The 20,829-nt window shown below is 39.7% G+C and overlaps 1 protein-coding gene and 2 pseudogenes across 1 annotated transcript in view; 1 reads left to right on the forward strand and 2 right to left on the reverse strand.

Annotated features, from left to right (window-relative positions):
• The window catches only part of cntnap2a (contactin associated protein 2a), a 502,190-nt gene that overhangs the window by 94,709 nt on the left and 386,652 nt on the right, over positions 1–20,829 (forward strand). The window lies entirely within an intron of this gene.
• LOC148348637 (U2 spliceosomal RNA) lies at positions 138–227 on the reverse strand (annotated as a pseudogene).
• Positions 11,781–13,126, reverse strand: LOC148348638 (large ribosomal subunit protein eL14 pseudogene; annotated as a pseudogene).

Genomic DNA, 20,829 nt, shown 5'->3' on the forward strand with positions numbered 1-20,829 from the left:
TATATTCTTTATCATTTATCATCGATTATCGGTCAAATCTTAATGCGCTGCAAAGTCAAGGGGCCGAGACACTTGCTCTCAGCCAAGAGGCCGAGTCAAGATCCTAGCCACAGAGCCATGCAGCGATCAGTTTGAATGCACCGTTCCCGGAGGTACTGCAATACCGGGCCGATGCGTGGAGTGGACAGAGCAAGCTCTTATTCCATTTCCAGATTGCAAAAATCAAACGTCACAGTGACCGTCACAAGCCGACATATCTAGATTCTCGTGATCCACATGCCGACACTTTTAAAATCTTACATGCCGACACTTTTAGAATGTCACAGTCCTTCATTAAAGTCCACAGTCCAAAAATCACAGCCGGCAAAATGAACGGAAAATGATACCAGTACTTATGGTTTGATGCAGACGCGCAGAGTCCGGGTCCCTTTGAAAGTAATCCAAGGAAAAAAGTGTATATTTCCAAAGGTAAGGGTGGGAAAAATATATCGGATGGACACATTTACTCACGCAACTCCTTTTTCTTTAACCAACTTTTTACCCCCTCTTCTTTCCTTGTCTGTCCCTCACCTTTAGCGGCCCCCACTTAAACTCGCCACCGCGCATTTGTTCCGCCTCTCATTTTTCGTTCACCCGTGCAAAACATATCTGAATAAGTGTCTAAAACAAATACAAATAAATACATTACAAAAATATACAGTTGCAAATACATATTATACATGAGTTACACATATTTACAAAGAATGACGGTACACCAAGAGTTTTCAATGCTTTAATAATAATAATATAGCTTTGACAGGGCAGTTAATGGTTGCAACACTCGAGCGCCGCTAGCGGCCGTTACAAAAATTACATAAATTGGACGCATCACTGAATAATAATAATAATAATAATAGCCGCAGGGTTGAAAGTTGGGGAAAAAAGTAGCGGCTTATAGTCAGGAATTTACGGTAGTCTGACACCACTGTCTTATCGGGAAAATGTTTTCAACATGAGATGAATTCAAGATACGAACAAATCAATCTCGTTTTTAGAGAGGCCACTGTATACCAGAATGCACAAAAATGTCTTTCCCTCGAAAATAATTTTTTCGACCGTGTATTCTACTGCCTTCTCTTGACTTACTGACAATTGGATAGATCTCTACCATTAGATCACCTTAAACTTTATTTTACCTCAATCAAAAGTCGCCCAAAGCTGTCAAAGAATGACAAATTGTCTTCATAAAAGGGAAATGCCCTCTTCACCCTATGAAGTTTGTCACTAGGCTGTTGTCTTATTATCATTTTCCCCAGAGAGTCTGACTCTCAGGAAAAAAAAATCCCTGTTTTAACGCAATGCTCATACTTTATCTCTGCTGGCCAGCACAAGGCGGGAATATCACCAACAGGTAGCATTTACTAAGGTCAGCCTCAATGGTTGGCTACTTACCGCATTTACATATGACATTTCGAGTGATGCAATAACATTATTTTACTGAATAAGCGTCCGATGAAATTGAAGATATTTGGCAGCCCTTTTTAATTAAAGTTGCTCTGTCTGTTCCATAAAGGTTATTACCAGCGGTTTCATATTGATGCCTGAGATTAGAATTTAACAAGCAGGTATGATGTGTCATAATTCTTGAAAGCCAATTATATTAACTGTTTCACGTGTAGAAAAAAAATGCAGTTCAATTATTACTTATGATTCACCAATTTTCCGTTTACTTTGTCAGTTCCAAGAGGATTTCAGTGTGTAAATGGTACAACTGAGATTGATTAGCGGCACCGTACAGTGATGTATATATCAGGAGACCAGAACAGACCAGGAAACCCCAGAGCATTCGTTTCAGTTCTTTATTTAAGGAAGCGTTCAGGGCTTGCGGGAGACGTGATGGCCGTCAGACGTCAGCAGCGGCGCCGGGAAGAACACCTCGGAACGAGTCCAGAGTCGAAGTGCGGAAGTCAGGCGGGTCGGGTTTATCGGGGCTGGAGAGGAGATCGAAGCGTGGGACGGAAACAGGTCGGATCGGAGGCAGGCAGAAACAGGTAAGCAGAGTTCTTTGACGAAGGGGAAATCGGGAGAGTCACACAGAGTTACAAATGTACACTCTGACGAGGAGGTCTGGGCGCAGCGCGCTTAAGAGCGAAGTGCCAGCCAATCAGAAGGCGCCCACATGATTGCTCCAGGTGATCAGAGTTAGTGATATGCCTGACATAAAGACGAACACTGGAAGAAAAAAACACTTTCTTCCATAGCTTGTATCCAAAAATTGTCGTTTCTTCATCCGAAACAACAGCGTGAGAGGTAAAACTTTCACAATCTCTCGTTTCTGGCAGAAATCCGATTAAACACTTTGATCGCCCCGCTGTTTTTAAAATAAGATCCATAACATTTTGTTTGAGAGATCAAAGAGGCTACACGGCTTATTAATATAGCTGTCGGAACGGCCAAGATGCACTGTATGAACTTTCAAATCAGTATGCGGTTTGAAAAATCCATCATGCTGCGATGATGGTCTCACGTGGCTTCAGTAGTTTTGTCTCTGTCAAACTAGATTTGGTCAGGAACTCATTTTTTACCTTGTGCCTCAAACCGTAAGAGGGGAGCAATTTTTCAGTTTAGGTTCGGTGTGCGAGTGAGGGAGCATGACGTGTAAAATCCCACTAGCCTATTCCCAAAGCAATTTAGAATGTACTTTCCGAGTAGGTATGGTTAGACTAAAATATGGTGGACAACACACATAAAAATTGTCCTTCAATAGAAAAGACCAGACTTGATTTTTAGGTCGTGGCGCGTGATAGGGGAGTAATTATGCATTATGCATATAATTGACGGTAGGTATTTACTTATGTACTTCCTGTTTCATTTTCAGTCTCTGTTGTTCAAAGTAGTGTAGTAATTTACTAATTAAAGGGTCTTGCCTTGAGTCTTGTCACACCACTTGCAGGATTTTATCCGGACACAATATTGGTGTGAAGGAATGCAGCAAATACAAGTAATTTTAAAACAAGAGAAACATGATCAAATACAGTGATGTGCTTAACCTACATTTGTTTCCTTTTTTTCACTGCTCCTGGTGCATGGAAAAACTAGGAATAACAGGCTAACAGGTCTTTCAGGGTCCGAATTTTGGATGATACATAGGTATTCAAATTCTTATTTGAAGCTGTATCACACAAATCAATTGTTAAAAAATCATGCATTATGATTTATGGATTTTTCTTTTTAGTTTATCTTTCACAGTGGACATAAACCTGCGATGAAGATTTCCGACCACTCAGTGATTTCTAATTGGGAAAATAGCAAAATAGCAGGGTGATCAAATTGAGTACTAATGTTGAGCTGGACGGAGAATCTAGACAATTTTGGTCTCTTTTGAAGGGTAACACTAAAGTGTTGTCCCCAACTGAAATATATACTGCAATTGCTACTAACATTGAATAATCTAAGTAAAAAAACATAGAAACACATGCATTAGTATAGCATGGGCAGCCTAGCTGAAAAGGAGCTGGAACAATAGCATGAAGCCTTACCTGATCACAATCTGAACAAACTAAACATTAGTATTTGACATTTTCCGAAGACGTTTTCAAAAGAGGCCGTTTGGAGACTGCAAAAAGACCAATGACTGGTGACATCACACAAACACGTCTTGCTTTTTCACGGTCTTGACGGTCCGCTAGCAGGCTGTTGGAACGTTAATGGGTTGAAGGAGGACAGACACCTTTTTTTCCCCCCACACATTTTCGTTTAGCATTCGTGTTGGGAGAGTGAAGCAGTATCGTTGAAGATTTTATTTGAATAAAACAAATACCGTAAATCCCGGACTATTAGCCACTACTCTTTTCCCAAACTTTCAACCCTGCGGCTAATTCAGTGATGCGGCCAATTTATGTAATTTTTCTAACGGCCGCCAGTTCGAGTACAAAAGGTAAGATTTAGACCGGTGAAATATATGCGCCGAGGAAGACTGCAACTTCTTGGCTTGTGCATAATTTAGATTAGCGTAAACATACCCTCATCATGCAAAATGCAAAAAGAAAGGCACATCAAAAAAATCCACCATCACCAACGGGTTCCAAAAAGCCGGTCTGCTGCGTGACGGAGAGGAGGGCACAGAATCAGGAGTGGATGAGGGTTCCAGCGACAGTGACAGCGCGAGTGAGGCTGTGGAGCGTGGGACGACGTCTATATTACACTGTTTCTTTCCGACACTGAGGAAGACGACTTTGATGGCTTCAGTTCTAAGGAGGAAGATGAGGACGGTTTACTGTGATTTTTACAAGTACGGTATATTTTTTTACCAGATCTGTTTACTGTGTTGCGAGCGTGTTGCTACCATTAACTGCCCTGTCACAGGCACCGTTTGGGATGAAAGTTATATTATTATTATTAAAGCTTTGAAAACTCTCTCTGTGTACCGTCTTTCTTTGTAAATATGTGTAACCATGTATACATGTATTTGCAACTGTATATTTTTGAAATGTATTTGTATTTATTTTAGATACTTATTCTGATACGTTTTGCACAGGCGAATGAAAAAGAAGGGGCGGAACAAACGCGGGGTGACGGAAAGTGGGTTAAAGCGGAGACCTGTTTGTGGACGCGGCGAACAATAGTGGATATATATTTTTCCCACCCTTACCTTTTGGAAATATACACTTTTTTTCCTTGGATTACTTTCAATGGGACCCGGACTCTGCCGGTCTGCATCAAACCTTAAGTACCGGTATCATTTCCGGTTCATTTTGCCGGCTGTTATTTTTGGACTGTGTACTTTAATGAAGGACATTCAGTTTCAATCGCGGGACTTAAAGTCGGGTTTGGGTTAATTTTGTGTTTGTGTTACATTTTTTAATGTGGGCGCATGCGGCTTATATACAGGTGCGGCTTGTGTAAATACAAAATCGGTTTTCCTCTTAAAGTGTGCTGGGTGCGGCTTATAATCAGGTGCGCTCTATAGTCCGGAATTTACAGTAACAACAAGTAAAACATAATATTTTGGGTTTGTAAGTGCTAATCAAAGACTGTAATAGGTTCACAAACACGGTTTCAAAATTGCTGACAATAATTTATATAAACGAGGTAGGGCATCTCCTGGGCTATAACAAAAATAAAGAATAATTCAACGCAAAATACCCTAATCCCAGCTTCACACCAATCTTGAATCCTGCAAGTGGGGTCATAAAAAAAAAAAAAAATTCAAGGCAAGACCCTTCAAATAGTAAATCACAACACTACTTTAAACCATGTAGAGACTGTATAATGCCTAGATTAATGGATACATTTAGATGGCAAATGAATGAAACAGGTAGTAAATAAGTAAACACCTACCTTTAATTATATGCATAACCATTTGGTGCATTGACTAAATAAGTGAAGGAGATGTAAACAACTGAAATAATATAAATGTTACAACTGATACCTCATACACGCACAAGTTTAAATGCAGTGACATATTTCAATTTTACAACATTGTATAGCCCTTGATCACAAACTCTCTCAATGGGCGACACAAGCCTCACATATGGTAAATACAACATCCCCTAATCTCAAAACTCTTTGACGGCGAAGAAAAACAACTTCTTCTGAATATAAACAAATCACTGAATTACAGTAACTTCAATTGCTTTGACAACAATAAAGAAATCCATCACAGGCAGTCAAGTATTCTGCGCTTAATGTCTTTGACTTGCTGTGTTTCGCTTGCAATTTTAACTCCCCATTACTTTTTTACTGGAGAGAGGCATGTATTCATTTATCTCCAGTATTTAAGTTTTTTTATTGAAGTCTGCAAATATGTGTTCTGATATCTTGAGTGATTATTTTGTGTGGTCACCATCTGTGAACAGTTTTCCCTGTTTACAGGGTTGGTAGGGTTACTTTAACTGGATTACTCTCAATTACTTTTGGATTACTCCATTACCAAATGTGTTAATAAAAAAACAAAATAAACTAAATATGAATAAATTATGACTCACAACACGTGGCAAGCTTTCTCTCCTGGCTTTAATGTCTTTGATCTCCGGCAAAACTAACATAAAATGCGACAGAAACAAAATGAAAATAAATCCAAACAGCTTGCCAACATCATTTTTGCCGTTCCATGTATTCCGTTACTCCCCAAGCCTGCACAAAATTTAGTAATTTTATTCATATTTAGTTTATTTTGTCTTTTATTAGCATATTTTGGTATTGGAGCAATCCAAAAGTAATTGAAAGTAATCCAGGTAAATTAACCCTACCCAACCCTGCCTGTTTATCACCTGGGTTTCAACAAAATTTGCGGCATCAGTGTCGTTTGGATATGGAGTCCACTTTGTGAATCTATTTTTGCACTTTTTGTGGACAATATCTCTGTATTATTTGTAATTGCAACATCCTTTGCTGTCTGGTAATCCTGAAAGGGGGATACCACATGTGCGGCCCCTTCCTTAAGGTTTCTTCATTTTCCTCACGCTGAGATTTTTGAGTTTTTCCCTTGCCCTCATGTTGGTTCCAGATCAGGGGATGGTGTAATAATAGTCTGAAATAATAGTCTGTGCAATAACCTGTGCAGCCCTTTGAGACTCTTTATGATTAAGGGCTATACAAATAAAAAATGACTTGACTTGTCTAATTTCTACAGAGGTGATGCAATCACACTTTTCTCACTTCCGACTTTGTATTCCCCCTGCAAATGTAACATGATTTCCCTGAAATGTTCGAAAGTTTTCTCTAGGGCGGCACGGCAACTATGTGGTTTGGGCGTCTAGCGCACAGTTCGCAGGCAATGGTTTCAAATCCTGTGAGGAGTTTGAATGTTCTACCCGTGCTTGCGTGGGTTGCCTCCGTGCACTCCAGCATGTTAGGTTAATTGGCCAGTCCAAAATTGTCCCTACGTGTTTTCTGTCTCTGTGGGGCCTATGACTGTCTGGCAACCAGTTCAGGGTATCTCCTGCCGCGCATTTTTTTGAAAAATTGATCCAATGATGTCTTCTTTTTCCGGCTTTTGACAATACGTCGGAATTATGCAAAGCAGAGATCATAATAAAGCATAGCCCAATTTGTGAACACTTAATCCAGGTGATTTATTTCCATCAATTCCCGAAACTTCATGGACTTTGGCTAAATTGTCTTTGATATGGGCCGATTGAATGATGGCTGCGTCCTCCTTCCCGCGGTTTCGCTTGAACCCCTCTTCCCCCTCGTCTCTGATCCCTGAAAAGTGATGGTGACACAAAGAGTATTCTTGGATACACCCATTTGTCAACGTTCGTAAAACTCTCACAGCGGATAATAGCAGTGCGCACTGTTCTGAATTGTTGACTTTGTATCCTGAAACACCTTTGTAACTAGAGGCAATGTTTTCCCATTCAGGTACTTTGTTACCTGAAACTTTTATATGTAGAGAAATTTGTTAGTAGAGCTGCCACTGTAATTTGGTCCAATGAACGTCAAATCCTCTGTTTTTCTCAGGTATATTTATCTTCATACTTTTGCGATTGAAAACAGCCGCCTGCCTTGCTGGTGATGCTTCCCCTTTAAAAGGGGTGGAGTTTGGGCTACACAGCCACAAGAGATAGTGGAGAGAGAGAGTAGAGCAGTGGGTAAATACCCCGGAGTTCAGAACTCGTATTAGCTCCTCACTGAAATATAATATCCATTCCACACATTTTTTTACAGCACTGGGAAATGATAAGTGTTTGTATTGCATTTATTCTTCTACAGAAACCATATTAAAATACAAATATATTTCTTCCCCAATTTTTACATTTTTAAAAAAGCGCTCCTTAGCGACATGTTGCCGGCCCCGGATTTAACGTCTTGAACACATTTTTTTGCTAGATGGGATTACAGTTTAATTCAGCTTCACATAAACAATGAACTCATAATGAAAGTAAAGTAATGAGAGTAAGGATGCTCATGACTAAAGCCAGCAAACATTTAGAAAAATCCCATTTGAATTACTTTGTTTCTTTGAACTGAGACACCGATTTTAAGGTCACACATTTTCAGAGAACAATTACAAGACAGAATTCCCTGCAAACAAATCAGACGGCCTATTGAAGAAATGCCCAGTGTTTTGCCCTTGTTTTACTTCAGGTTGTTCTTTTCTGAAGAGTAAGCACCCAATTAGCACTCATTTAGCTGTTTAGATTATAAATGGAGTCTTAAAGTGGGACGGAGGACTTATTCAGCTGTAGCATGTAGGCAGGATTCTGCAAAACTCCAACTAAATGGATTTTCTAAAACCCATTTAGCACTAAAACATAAATAAATTGGAAGTGTCAAACACTATAATTCACTTTGGCTCATATGATGGGTGCATTTAAGGTAATAATGACTGTTGACTCTGGAACTTATTTGCAAACAATTTAACTCATATTAGTAGGTGAATGCAACTTTTCTAATACAAAAACAACAATCATTGATATTTTGATTTTTTTTTTTTAGGTCAGCATTTTATTCCAGGAAGAAAACAGTACAATGTATGCAATATTTATAGAATAGTCAAGTCATATTTGTTTGTCTAGCCCTTAATCACATGGAGTCTCATACGGCTGCACAGACTATTGAAAACTAGAGAAAAGACAAATGATTCAAAAACAAAAAAAGGGAAAATCTTATTATTCTTTAAAAATTGACTTTGATCATTGCACGATGAGTAGTTTTTTTCTGAATGATATGGTAGGGAAACAGCACAAAACCTTATATTGAATATTGTTGTTCCGATTTGTGTTCCATAATGCACAGGGCTACAATTCAATACAAAATGGTCCAAAACACATGTGGAATTTTTTTGTTTGATTTTCATTCGTGATTTTACTCTTCATTTTCCTCATACCAACGTTTTTTGAGTTTTTCCTTCCCTTCGTTTAGGTTTTAAACTATAGGCAAAACATGTCTAAATTGGATGTTTGACCATGAATGCAATCGTCAATAACAGGTTCAGTGATGCTTGTGAAATCCTCAGATTGTTTAATTTACACCTGGCACTCCTCCACAATGCTAAGGGGTCCTCTTTTGTAGCGTTTTACGCCAAGCAGCTAAAGGGCCCTAAAAAGGGGATGAATTGAGTCCTTAAAGGAAATATGACATGGTTGCCAACAACGCATTGCAATAGGAGTACTATCCAAGCTAATAATGATTGAACTCATTTGACACCTTCTGTATATTCTATGCCCCAACCCGAAAAATTTGAAGCCTGATGATTGTTCTGACCATGTCTGTATCATGAGTCCTAAACCATCAGCGATGGAGTGCCCCTAAAGGGGTTGTGTCAAACTAACCTGGGCTCAAATGGGGAAATAGAGTAAACAGTTTGACTACTGGAACATCAATGTGTGCTAGCATTGAAATGTATGCTACTTGGTTCAGAATATCTTTTAGCAGTAATTCTTTACTGTATTGCTGTTTAGCTACATTGCGGATTTTCATCGTGGACTGTTTTCTGCATTTGGATTTGCTTAAAAGTCGCCCCCCCCCTTGTTTGCCTGTGCGCCAAAAACGTCGATGTACATAAAACAATTGGGCAGACCTACTAAACTTGCACAAATTTGAACTCCTAGTACTGTTTAACGGAAGGTCAAAGCCTTTTGTAATAATTACCGGTGAAAATCACCTGTGCCCGCTCTTTTGGCGCCAACCGCCGCGGGTTCTGATTGGCTCCCTGTCCCTTCTTAAACCCAGTCCTGTCAATCCCGTTGTCAGTCCATCTGCGAACCTCTGTGTATACTAGGCAAGCCTTTTTCGACCCTGACTCCCACCTGTCCCGTTTTTGCTCCCGTCTGTCTCTGGCTACGACCTGTTTTGATCCTGACCAGGTCTGCACTCCCATCCCGGCTTACGACCTCTTTTTGTCCCTGACTACGTCTACTCTCCCGTTTCTGGCTTACGACTCGTTTCCGACCCCTGACCCGGCTACCGACCAGTTTTCATCGCTCGCTACGGATTATCCACTTCCGTGTTCGGATCACAATCCGAGTACGAGAGCGACTTGCTTCCCGCGTCCAATGAACACCGGATCGTGGGCGCAGCCCTTCCTCTTTCCTTCAATAAAACTTGTAAATAAAACGCAATTGGGTCCTGTTTCCATTCTGGTCCTGACACCTTTTTTCACCAGATTCTTGTTTTTCAATAACATCCACTTGACGGCGACAAAATATGATCTGAAGTAAAACGTAGTGTCTAGTTATAATATCCACCACTTTTTGGAACCTATTATGCAATATAGTATATCACATGCGTCAGGTACATTTTTTTTCTTTAAAGAGCCATCCAAGCAAAATATAAAATATAAATAAAATAATAGTTGGAGCCACACCATATATTTCCAGATAAATTTAAAATCACAAAAAACACTTCCCACACAAAAGCTAGTTCTTCAGCGCATTTTATCCAACTTTTGACGTTTGATGGTTTGATACAATCTTTGAAAGCATACTATTGCGAGAGCCCGTGTAACATATCAGTGGATATACCACTTAACAATTGTCTCCCTCCCTTCTCACGTTCCCGGAGGTAAACCCAAACGCTGGGAAGTTGGGCTGGCGGCAGATACGCTCAACAAAGGATGATATTGTTAAACAAAAACCATGATCAAACAAAAACAAGCCAGACCTTAAACCGATGAGCAAAGTGTCCAAACCAGAAACAAGAACCAAACCTGACATGGAAACAAAAGATTGGATGAAAGTAGCAAGGAAGCAGTGCCCTTTATGGGGCGGCAGTGGCTCAGGAGGTAGAGAGCTCGTCTTGGGATTGCAGGTTCGATTCCCGGCTCCTCCGTGTTACATGTCGAAGTGTCCTTGGATAAGACACTGAACCCCTAATACCCCCAATAAGCAGGTTAGCGCCTTACACGGCTGCACGGCCGCTATTGGGAAATGTGAAGCACACTGTAAAGCGCTTTGGGAAGTCTTGACTTGAAAAACGCTATATAAATGAAATCATTTCATCATTTCATTTCATTTATCGAATGCAACCCCTGCCAAAAACGAATGATCACTGTACATGTCAATACCAGTCCCGCACAGGGAGTTAAATCAACATTCTTCATTAAGTTCTATTGTTATTTTAGAGGTGCCATATTTCATTTAATTGCAGTGTGTCTGCTGCAGAAAAAAAAATGATTGATTTGACAGTACATCACTGTTAAATGGTTTTTGTTGATGTTTTTTTTCTTTGTATTCTTTTTTGAGGTGTGAGACAGAAAACGCATTTGACAGCAAAATAAATGTAATTACACTTATTGGCTTTTTTAGGAAATACAACTCTGCAGCTAGGGTAAGGCAGCCTTTTTCTGTGAGCCTGTCCAATTTGAAAAGCCGACATTGAAATAATAGAAGAGTTAAAGTGGTAAATTCTGCTTCCAATCTACTTTGGAAAATACAAATGTGAGTCACCTGTCATCTTTTGACTTCTATTAATTTGGTTTTGATATTTTGTTTTTTCCTCCTGAGCACATTCATCATTATAATTCCGTTCCGTATTTTGAAATCCATCAATAACATTCATAAATGCTTCCTCAATAAACAGTCGGCTAATTATAAGATCATTACCAGTAGAGAAGTAAGGCTTCTAATTAAGAAAAACAAAAACATGGAAATAAATAACTGAACTCGGAAGGTGAAGCAACAGTAAATCAAATGCCATTGAACACTTAGTCCAATTCAATACTTGTTGATTTTTGAAGTCAATATAAATAAAGGTTGACAAGAGGGAGAATAATTAGTACCTAAGTGATCAGTTCCTGTAGGCTAATAGATTGAAATTTCAGAAGTTGCATTACTTTTTGAGCAATCTTTGTTTATTTTGAAAAAAAAAGACAACTATTTTGACTTCTTCTGTGGTCGCGGTTTTACACGATCCTCTTTCTCGAGCTTCTTCACCTCGTGCCTGATGATCTTCTTCCTCATCCTCCTGGCTTTCATCACCTTGTAGCGGTCAAAGTCGGACATTTTGGCCCTCTTCTCTCGTGCCACAATCTTCTTGGCCCAACTACTTCCCACTTCTGATTGACCTCAGCCTTCTCCCAGGCACGGCGCACAAATTTCTGACGGGCACCGTGAGGAAATTTGATGACATAATCAGTGAGCTGCATGCACTTGAATGGCATGGATTGCCTATTCACACCCGTGCATGGACCATCAACAATAGCCCTATTTTGGTCGATGACATCTACAATGGCCACCAGTTTGCCGGAATAAGGAGCGAAACCGATGTAGGCAACACGGCCGATCTCAACAAAGCGTTTGAACACCGCAGGCCGTGAGCAATAATTGTGATGTTTTATATTAGTGGTATCCAAATGATGACCTTGGGGACATTAGTGGATCATCGTCCAGTTTTGAGATCATACATTTAGTTTGTCAACTTTTTCTAAAAATGCAAAATACATGTTCATCCTTAAAATTACCGTGCGTTATTCTTCTTAAAAGCAACCTCCTACAGTGATATCATCTTACACGCCAAAACCCATCGTTTTCTATGCCAGTGTTTCTTAACTGGTAGGTCGTGACCCAAAAGTGGACCCACTTTCAGTGAGTCGCTGGCCTTTCCGACACATATTTCAGGCTTCAAATTTACAGATTCAAAAAAAAAAAAAAAACTGCCCCCAAAAATCTAAGAATCAACAACATGTAAAGCTCTATCTTGAAAATGAATAAAAGCAAATGTATTCAACTCATTATGTTGTTCCTGTAAAGGGAAATATGAAAAGTGGTTGCATATTGGGCCCTCTTGAGTTTATACTTTGTACAACGTCCCTTTTTTGCAAACACCACCACGAGTTTTTTTGGGTGTGTCTCTAACTTTTGCACATCTTGAAACAGATATGTTAGCCCACTCTTCCCTACAAATCAATTTTCCTCAAGTATTGGTTGTGATAATTTATGCAGAGCATTGTTCAGATATTTCCACAAATGCCCTTCAGGATTGATGTCTGGACTTCCCATTGTATATTTTTCCTATAGCTTTAGGGTACCTGTTCAGTTAGAGGTAAACTTCCGCCCATGCTCAGATCTCCTGCAGATTCCATTGGATTTTCTGCCAGAATTGACTGATATTTGGCCCCATCCGTCTTACTATTAACTCCAACAATCTTCCTAGTGCCTGCTGAAGAAAAAGCAATCCCGGAGCATGATGCTTCTACCACCATGTTTGACAGTGAAGGTGTTTTCAAGGTTGTGTGCAGTGTTTCGCTATACATTCAGCCCATAAAGTTCAAGTCCCATCTGACCAGAGCACCTTGTTCCACATATGTGTCTCCCATGTGGCTTCTTTTTTCATGGAAATCATTTATAAATGGCTTTCTTCTTGCCACTCTACCCGAAAATACATATGTATTCATAGTATGGCTAATAGTTGTCTTATGCGCACAGTGTCCCACCTCAGCTTTGTATGCCTGCACATCATCCAATGTGATCACAGATCCCTTGGTTGCTTCGCTGATTAGTTTTATCCTTGTTCGTTCGCAAAGTTTAGAGGAACGGCAAGGTCTTGAAAAGTTTGCAGTGGATTTTTTGCGCTCTCCTTTTTGATATTATTGCTTGCATAGTGCTCTGGGAGATGTGTAACGTTGCAAAATCTTCTTGTATGTCATTCCTGTTTTAAACTTGTTCACTACTTTATTCCAGACCTGCCTGGTCTGTTCTTTGGTCTTCATAATGCTGTCTCCTTTCATAGACCTCTGAGCCTATCACATAGCAGGTTCATTTAAACTAGGACTTAATAAGGGACTTTTCAAGTTTGCGTCTCTCATGTTGTTGATTCTTAAACATATATTTTTAGCTTTGGTTACTTTTGATAGGCACTGTATGTAAGGCTCTTCAAGCAAATTAAACACTAGGTAGTTAACCAAGTTTCCTCTCCGTCAAAATGTCCTTGATTGAATCTGGCATCGAGTTAAGTTCAACACATTGAGGTATATTAAAGGCTTTGATTTTTACCCTCTTTACCATTGCTCTGTTGGTGTCCATACACCTTCACTTACACTCAAAGCAATTCAGGTGCCTCTAGTTTCAAACGCCAGAGTTGACATTTTCTTCACTATCACCTTTCTTGACATGAACACTCTACACCCCAAGTGAGCTTTTAAGAATTCAAAATGACACAGGAAAATCTATAATTCATATAGGACAACAAGAAACACATCTCAGGATACTGGCAAGTAATTCAACCCGTTTGATGATAATCGACACACACCATGCAAGGCGTGTTTGAAAAATAAAAGGGAATTATGCAAAACATTTAGAATGTCACCTTGTTAAATCACATATCTGCAGGCATGTTTCCTGCTGTGGCAGAAGAGGAAGAAGCATGAATATTATGGGTGGGCGATACTGGTACTTTGGTACCGATCCAATCCAGTTGAAAACAGTATAGAATAACTTAATACCGATCTGATGCTAAAACTTTTTGCGTGGAAATCAAATGTTTATTGATCGATTGAGCTCCGTCTTTAAGGGTATACTAAATAATTATACATATTTGCATTACAACTTTTTGGGAACAAAAGTCAAGTGATAGAAACAAAATAAACACTGATATAATGAAAATACAAATATACCTATAATGCCTTCCATGTTCACAATATTTTGAAAATGAAGTCAATATGCCAGAAGGTTGGGTAGGGTTACTTAAACTGGATTACTTTCAATTACTTTTGGATTACTCCAATACCAAATATGCTAATAAAAGACAAAATAAACAAAATATGAATAAAATTATGCCTCACAACACGTGGTAAGCTTTCTCTCCTGGCTTTGATCTCTTTGATCTCCGGCAAAACTAACATAAAATGCGACAGAAACAAAATGGAAATAAATCCAAACAGCTTGCCAACATCATTTTTCCCGTTCCATGTATTCCGTTACTCCCCAAGCCTGCACAAAATTTAGTAATTTTATTCATTTTTAGTTTCTTTTGTCTTTTATTAGCATATTTGGTATTGGAGTAATCCAAAAGTAATTGAAAGTAATCCAGTTAAAGTAACCCTATCCAACCCTGCAGAAGTGTAAACAATACGGCGTAAAAACCCTAAAAGTGTAAAGGACAAAGTTATTTAACAGAATAAGAGTCAAGAGGGTCAAACACCAAAAGCAGTATTGTAACAAAAATACTAATTCTGGCAGATTTGATGGATACCACATCTCATTTTGTTATGATTTAGTTGGTGTTATTTCCTTTTTCTGTCCATAACATGGAAGGATAAGTGGACTGATTAGTCAAAAATTTAACTTTTTGGTACAGCCCGTTGGAGTAGCGAAGTCAAAGTCCTTATTTGATTCCAAATGCTGTGGTGTGACCTGAAATGGGCAGCTCATGTTAGAAAACCCTCATTTATGGCAGATTTGAAATAGTTTTGTAAAAAGTTGGGCATATTTTCTCCACAGCGTTGTGAAAGACTCATTACCAATTATCGTACATTTGATTCATGTTATCGCTGCCAAAGGTGGCCATCTTCTCTAATAAGTTCAGGGGGCAATCACTTTTCAAATTTGGCTGGATAGGTATTATTTTGTGTCTTAGATGAAATCAACATTTAAATACTGCATTTTGTATTTTCTTGGGTTGTCGTTGTGTGATATTAAAAGTGGCTTGATGATCGGAAACATTTGTGAGTGATGGGTATGAAAAAACAAAAACATAGACAACAGGATGGGGGCAAATATTTTATACACAGTGCAGGGTTATTTGCATACTTGAAGATATTTTTGTTTGCTAATAGTTTTCACTATTGTTTTTTGTTTGGGAAAATATATTCTATTTCTACTTGAAGCTGAACAATCAATTATTTGGATTCATTTGAGGAATGATCATGTTTTTGTCAGGACCAGATTGGAAACAGGACCCACTTGCGTGACATTTACCACAAGTTTTATTGAAGCAAAGAGGAATGGCTGCGCCCACGATCCGGTGTTCGCTGGAGGCGGGACGAAAATCGTTCTCGTACTTTGATTGTGATCCGAACGTGGAAGTGGATCTTCCGTAGCGAGCAATGGTGGTGTCAGGGACAGAAAACCGGTCGATTGCTGGGACAGGAGTGCAAAAACGTGGTTGGAATCACAAAATGGGTCTTAAGTAGGGACGGGAGAGCAGACGTGGTCGGCATCAAAACGGGTCGTCGCCGGAGACAAACGAGAGCAAAAACGGGACAGGCGGGAGTCAGGGGTCAAAAGAAGCTTTCCTTGAAAAACAGAGGTACGTAGACAGACTGACAATGGGGGATTGGCAGGACTCGGTTCAAATACTGACAGGGAGCCAATCAGAACCCGCAGCAGTTGGCGCCAAATGAGCGGGCACAGGTGATTCACATTGGTAATCATGAGTTTTCTTGATTTGAGTCGCAGCTTGTCATAAGGATGGAATGGTGAGTCCTGAAGTCAGACTGTTTGAGAACCACTGTACTAATAACCTTCAACGTATCCTTTCTTTATCAAAAGGGAAACCAAATACTACATTTGAATATTGTTATACACCAATAGATACAACCATACTTTCGTCAAGGAAATTCAAACAACACGCTTGCATTCAAAAGGGTTCTAAATTGTGCCAAATTCTGTCTCATTACGTATTGGAACTAGTCTTAAGAGCTCCAGGGGAACGTGACTCAAGTATTGAATCGTGTCCATGTTTTAAGATCAAGTGGCAAATCTGTGCTCGGCAGCTATCAACTTTTTCTGGCAAGCGCATTTTGCAAGATGAGTGTCTTTCAAGTCGGTGAGACCCATCGATGTTAAATGATCTTATTAATGCAAAGGAAGATTCCCCATTAATGCCAAGACTCTTGATAGTGCTGCAGCCTCTGGGTAGAGATGAATGGCACTCATATTTTAGCACTGCCCTGACAAGCGGCCCCTCACATATCTGTGACATTTCCACCAGATAAGGCAGTAATTTCCAGAGTGACATACCACATCCCTCACTCTCTTATCTGTACTGCATTTTTTTTTCACCCAATCATTCATTACTTACTAGTTTTTTTGTTTTTTGTTTTTCTCCAGCATTGCCCTTTTCCCAAGTTTTCCCTCTCAGGTTCTAATTTTGTCCATCATCATTTCCCCCGACCTTTTTTCCTGTCTATTTGCTATTTTTGCTTTTCCTCCACTTTTCTTTGATTGTTGCATTCTCACGCAAGAATGACCTCAGCTAAGGGCGTACGATAACTGTTTTTCCATGCCGAAACCCGTAACTATCCCTGCTTCTCGAAAGCAATAGCAATACGGATTACAATTATAGGCTGTGTCCATATGTATGTAGACATATATAAATGTTTCACACAATACACTGTAATATGGATGATTATCCATAGCAGACTAAAAAACAAGAAAAAAACAGAAGGCCGGAGATGTTAAAACATTACAAGCCTTTGTAATTCAAGACAAAAAGAGAAAATCCATCAAATAAATTACATACTAAAAATGAGCAATATTTGTTCCCTAGGCGTGCAAGTGTATTTTTTTGCTATTAAAAAAAATGTATTATTGTTATTAATTGTGTCTTTAGTTTTATATACATATTAATATAATTTCAAATCTCGAGTCATATCTCCCATTGAATATATACCATAGCAGACAGTTTTGCCAAACCTGTATATCATTTTTTTCTTTGTTGAACAATAATACTGTTACTTAAAAGTCCATTACTAGGGCAATACAACATGATAAAATAAGATCTATCTACCCTGCTCATATCCCTCGAGAGGGGTAATACATGCTTAAAACGAGTAGAATCTTCTGCCAAGGGGTGAAAGAAAATGTAGGATAATGTCATGAACTCTCCGCGGATGGTTCATAAGGACAATGCAAAATCCCAGATTAATACAATCAAACTATTCTTTATTTGGGCAGTGTTTGTCACAAGGAAAGTCAGGCGGCAAGGGAACAGTGTCCAGAGCACCAGAGGCAAACACGCATAAAGTTTCCATATTTACAGGCAGAAGGTTCTTGGATCTGGTTAGGCCAAGCAGTGAAGTCAACAGTCTAAAGATTCATCAGGCGGTATTTCAAGCACGTAAGGTCAGGCAGGGGTTTGGTACAATCCATTGACAAGAGTGCTGTGACATGGTTGCTTGGAATGTGACACAAAAGGTACCGGACTAGTAAGCAACCAAGGGGACTGAAACAATAAAAAGGTAAAGAAGACGAGTTGTGACAGGTGGAAAAAAAAAAAAAAAAAAAAAAAAAAAAAAAAAAAAAAAAAAAAAAAAAAAAAGTGAGTGACCAAATGAGCTAAGTTTGTGCAAAAGAGAGGAAGAGAGGGAGGTACAGCAGAAAAACAAAACTCAAGAATGCAGGAATGTGCAATATTGTTATGTGTTTATTTTTGTTTGCATGTATAATAACATTGTAAAATTCAGGAACAATCTCCAAGTGACCAGTTTTTGGCACTTTTCTGTAATTGGACCCATATTATAACCCTTTTCATTACATTTTGATAATATAATACCCTATCTCATATCGCTCACCAATCCGCATATCCTTTCCACCTGTCATGATCCGCACGCAAGCGTCACCTCAAACTCTCGTCGGGGGTCACTTGACTTCATCTCTCCATTTTCCGGCCACGCGAGTGCTCTCCTCGCCGTTCAGCTTTGTTTAGCACCCGGCATACAAGGCTGCTGACAAAGGTGAGCGAGAGCAGATTTAAAATGTCACTGGCAAAGTAGCAAAAGGTCACGTGGAAAGTAAGAGACTCCCAAAAGTGTTGGGGCTGACTGCTAAACAGGCATTCGCAGTTTGGTTGAGTGCACTCATGAGCTTGCAGGCCAGTATACACGAATTATGCATGGGTGCATCCATCCATCCATTTTCTGCGCCGCTTATACTCACTAGGGTCACGGGGGGGCCGGAGCCCATCTCAGCCATCTTTGGGCAGTGGGAAAGGGACACCAGGACCTGGTTTCCGTTTAGTTGCAGGGCACACAGACACTGACAATTTACTCCCTCAGTCACACCTAGGGACAATTTTGGACTGGCCAATTAACCTGACATGCATGTTTTTGGAATGTGGGGGGGAAACTGGAGTGCCGGGAGGAAAGCCACGCAGGCATGGGAGAGCATGCATACACCACATGGGGTGTCTGTGTTAGCTGGAAATAAATCATGGACCTCACCACCGTGTCGCTGAGAGCTAACCACCCAGCCGCCGAGCAACCTGCATGGGTGCGCCCATGTCTTGTTTTCAGTATTGTGATTCACGCGTTGTGAAAATGATATCCTGATACGCAATACATTTTTTCAGTAATGAGTGGCGAAACGCATTTTTAAAAACATTTTGTTGTAACTCTCTCCATTACTAGGTGCATTCATATGTTAGTCTGAGACTATAAATTCAGAACAGCAATTCCCGTGTCCACTGATTGTTGAATACTCTTGCTTATTTGCACTGTCACTTCCATCCCTCGATCTGTTGGGGACCATGCCCTGAAAGTGTTTATAATTACCTAGAAATGACAACTAAATACCGGACAGCCCAAAAGAAAAAAAAAGGGACAGCTGAAGGTCCTTGCCGGAACAGGAAGCCCGAGTGGTCAGGGACTCACCTCTCAGCCAGGGGCCTTCCTCTCAGGGAGCCCAAGTGACTGGGGACTCTTATTCTTTGTGTTTAACTGCTCTAATAAATTCGCCAACAATGAGGTACCAAGTCCTTTTAGTAAAGTTTGTGCGAGTGACATATGATAGGGGTGGAATACAAGATGACTTGTGTTATTTTGCAATTGGACTTTATCAGATGAACCCCTGACCAAAATGCAACTTATACTCCAGTGCGACTGATGTGACTTTTTAAATTAATTATGCATGATTTTTCTGGAGCGATTTATAATCCGCAGTGATTAATAGTTAAAGAAAACGGTAGTTTCTTGTTTTGGTAACACACACATCGCAGGTTGTGTGAGCAACTAAGAAAAGGACAATGAATGGTACTCAAGGTTTACTGCATATGTTGATGATTGTAGTGTGTGTGTGGGGTTGCCTGATATTTGTGTGTAATTGTGGTCATGTTTATGCGGCTTTTACTTGAGTGCTGCTATCCGCCTGGGGTGAAGCCTTGAGCACCTGTCAGTCTGATGAAGCTGCTTCCAGAAAGAGAAAAAAATACGGTTCCAAGCCCACCACACAGTAGAATTTTAAGTATGAGATTCTATGAATGTGCATGGTTGACCGAGAGTGTTGCGAGGATATCAACATAGGAATACTGTTGTAACGTATAGCTCATACTAAAATCACGAGGTGAAATTGTATGGACCCTCATCATCTAACTGAATATAGAAACTTATTAGATCATTGAATTACCTTATATACACGCATACGAGCCAAATTTACAACTATAAAATGCAATAATGATATCAATGGTTTGGCTTTTATGTTCCTGAAACAAAAAAAAAACCCAGGTGGGTAAGACAGGAATAGCCAACAGACGTGCAATATCCATACCCTTCTTCCTGTTCAGTAATTTTGGCACAGTCTGAATTCCAGTGTATTTTATTCCCTTTTGGCCAATTATACTGGGTTCAAAGGAACTTGGTGACAATGGGAAAGAGCAGTGGGAAAACAGAACAAAGATCGAGTGAAAGAAGGAAACAAATATGAAATACAAAACTGGTATACACGTGACACCATCGAAGCACTGTTTAATGGTACAGTAAATAGTTTAAAATGGTTTCATTTATATCCATCCATCCATCCATTATCTGCACCGCTTATCCTCAGTAGGCTCACGGGGTTCATTTATATCTTCACATTTAAATGGTCATTATTGTACACATTTCATTAATAATTTGGATACATATTTCTTGTAGTATGTGGTCATTTACAGCAGTTTTAGGGGGTCAGATTGTATGCAATCCAGGCTTCTATG

This window comes from Urocampus carinirostris, chromosome 18 (assembly GCF_059441175.1).
Source record: "Urocampus carinirostris isolate Australia breed hairy pipefish chromosome 18, RoL_Ucar_1.0, whole genome shotgun sequence".
Classification (NCBI taxonomy): domain Eukaryota; kingdom Metazoa; phylum Chordata; class Actinopteri; order Syngnathiformes; family Syngnathidae; genus Urocampus; species Urocampus carinirostris.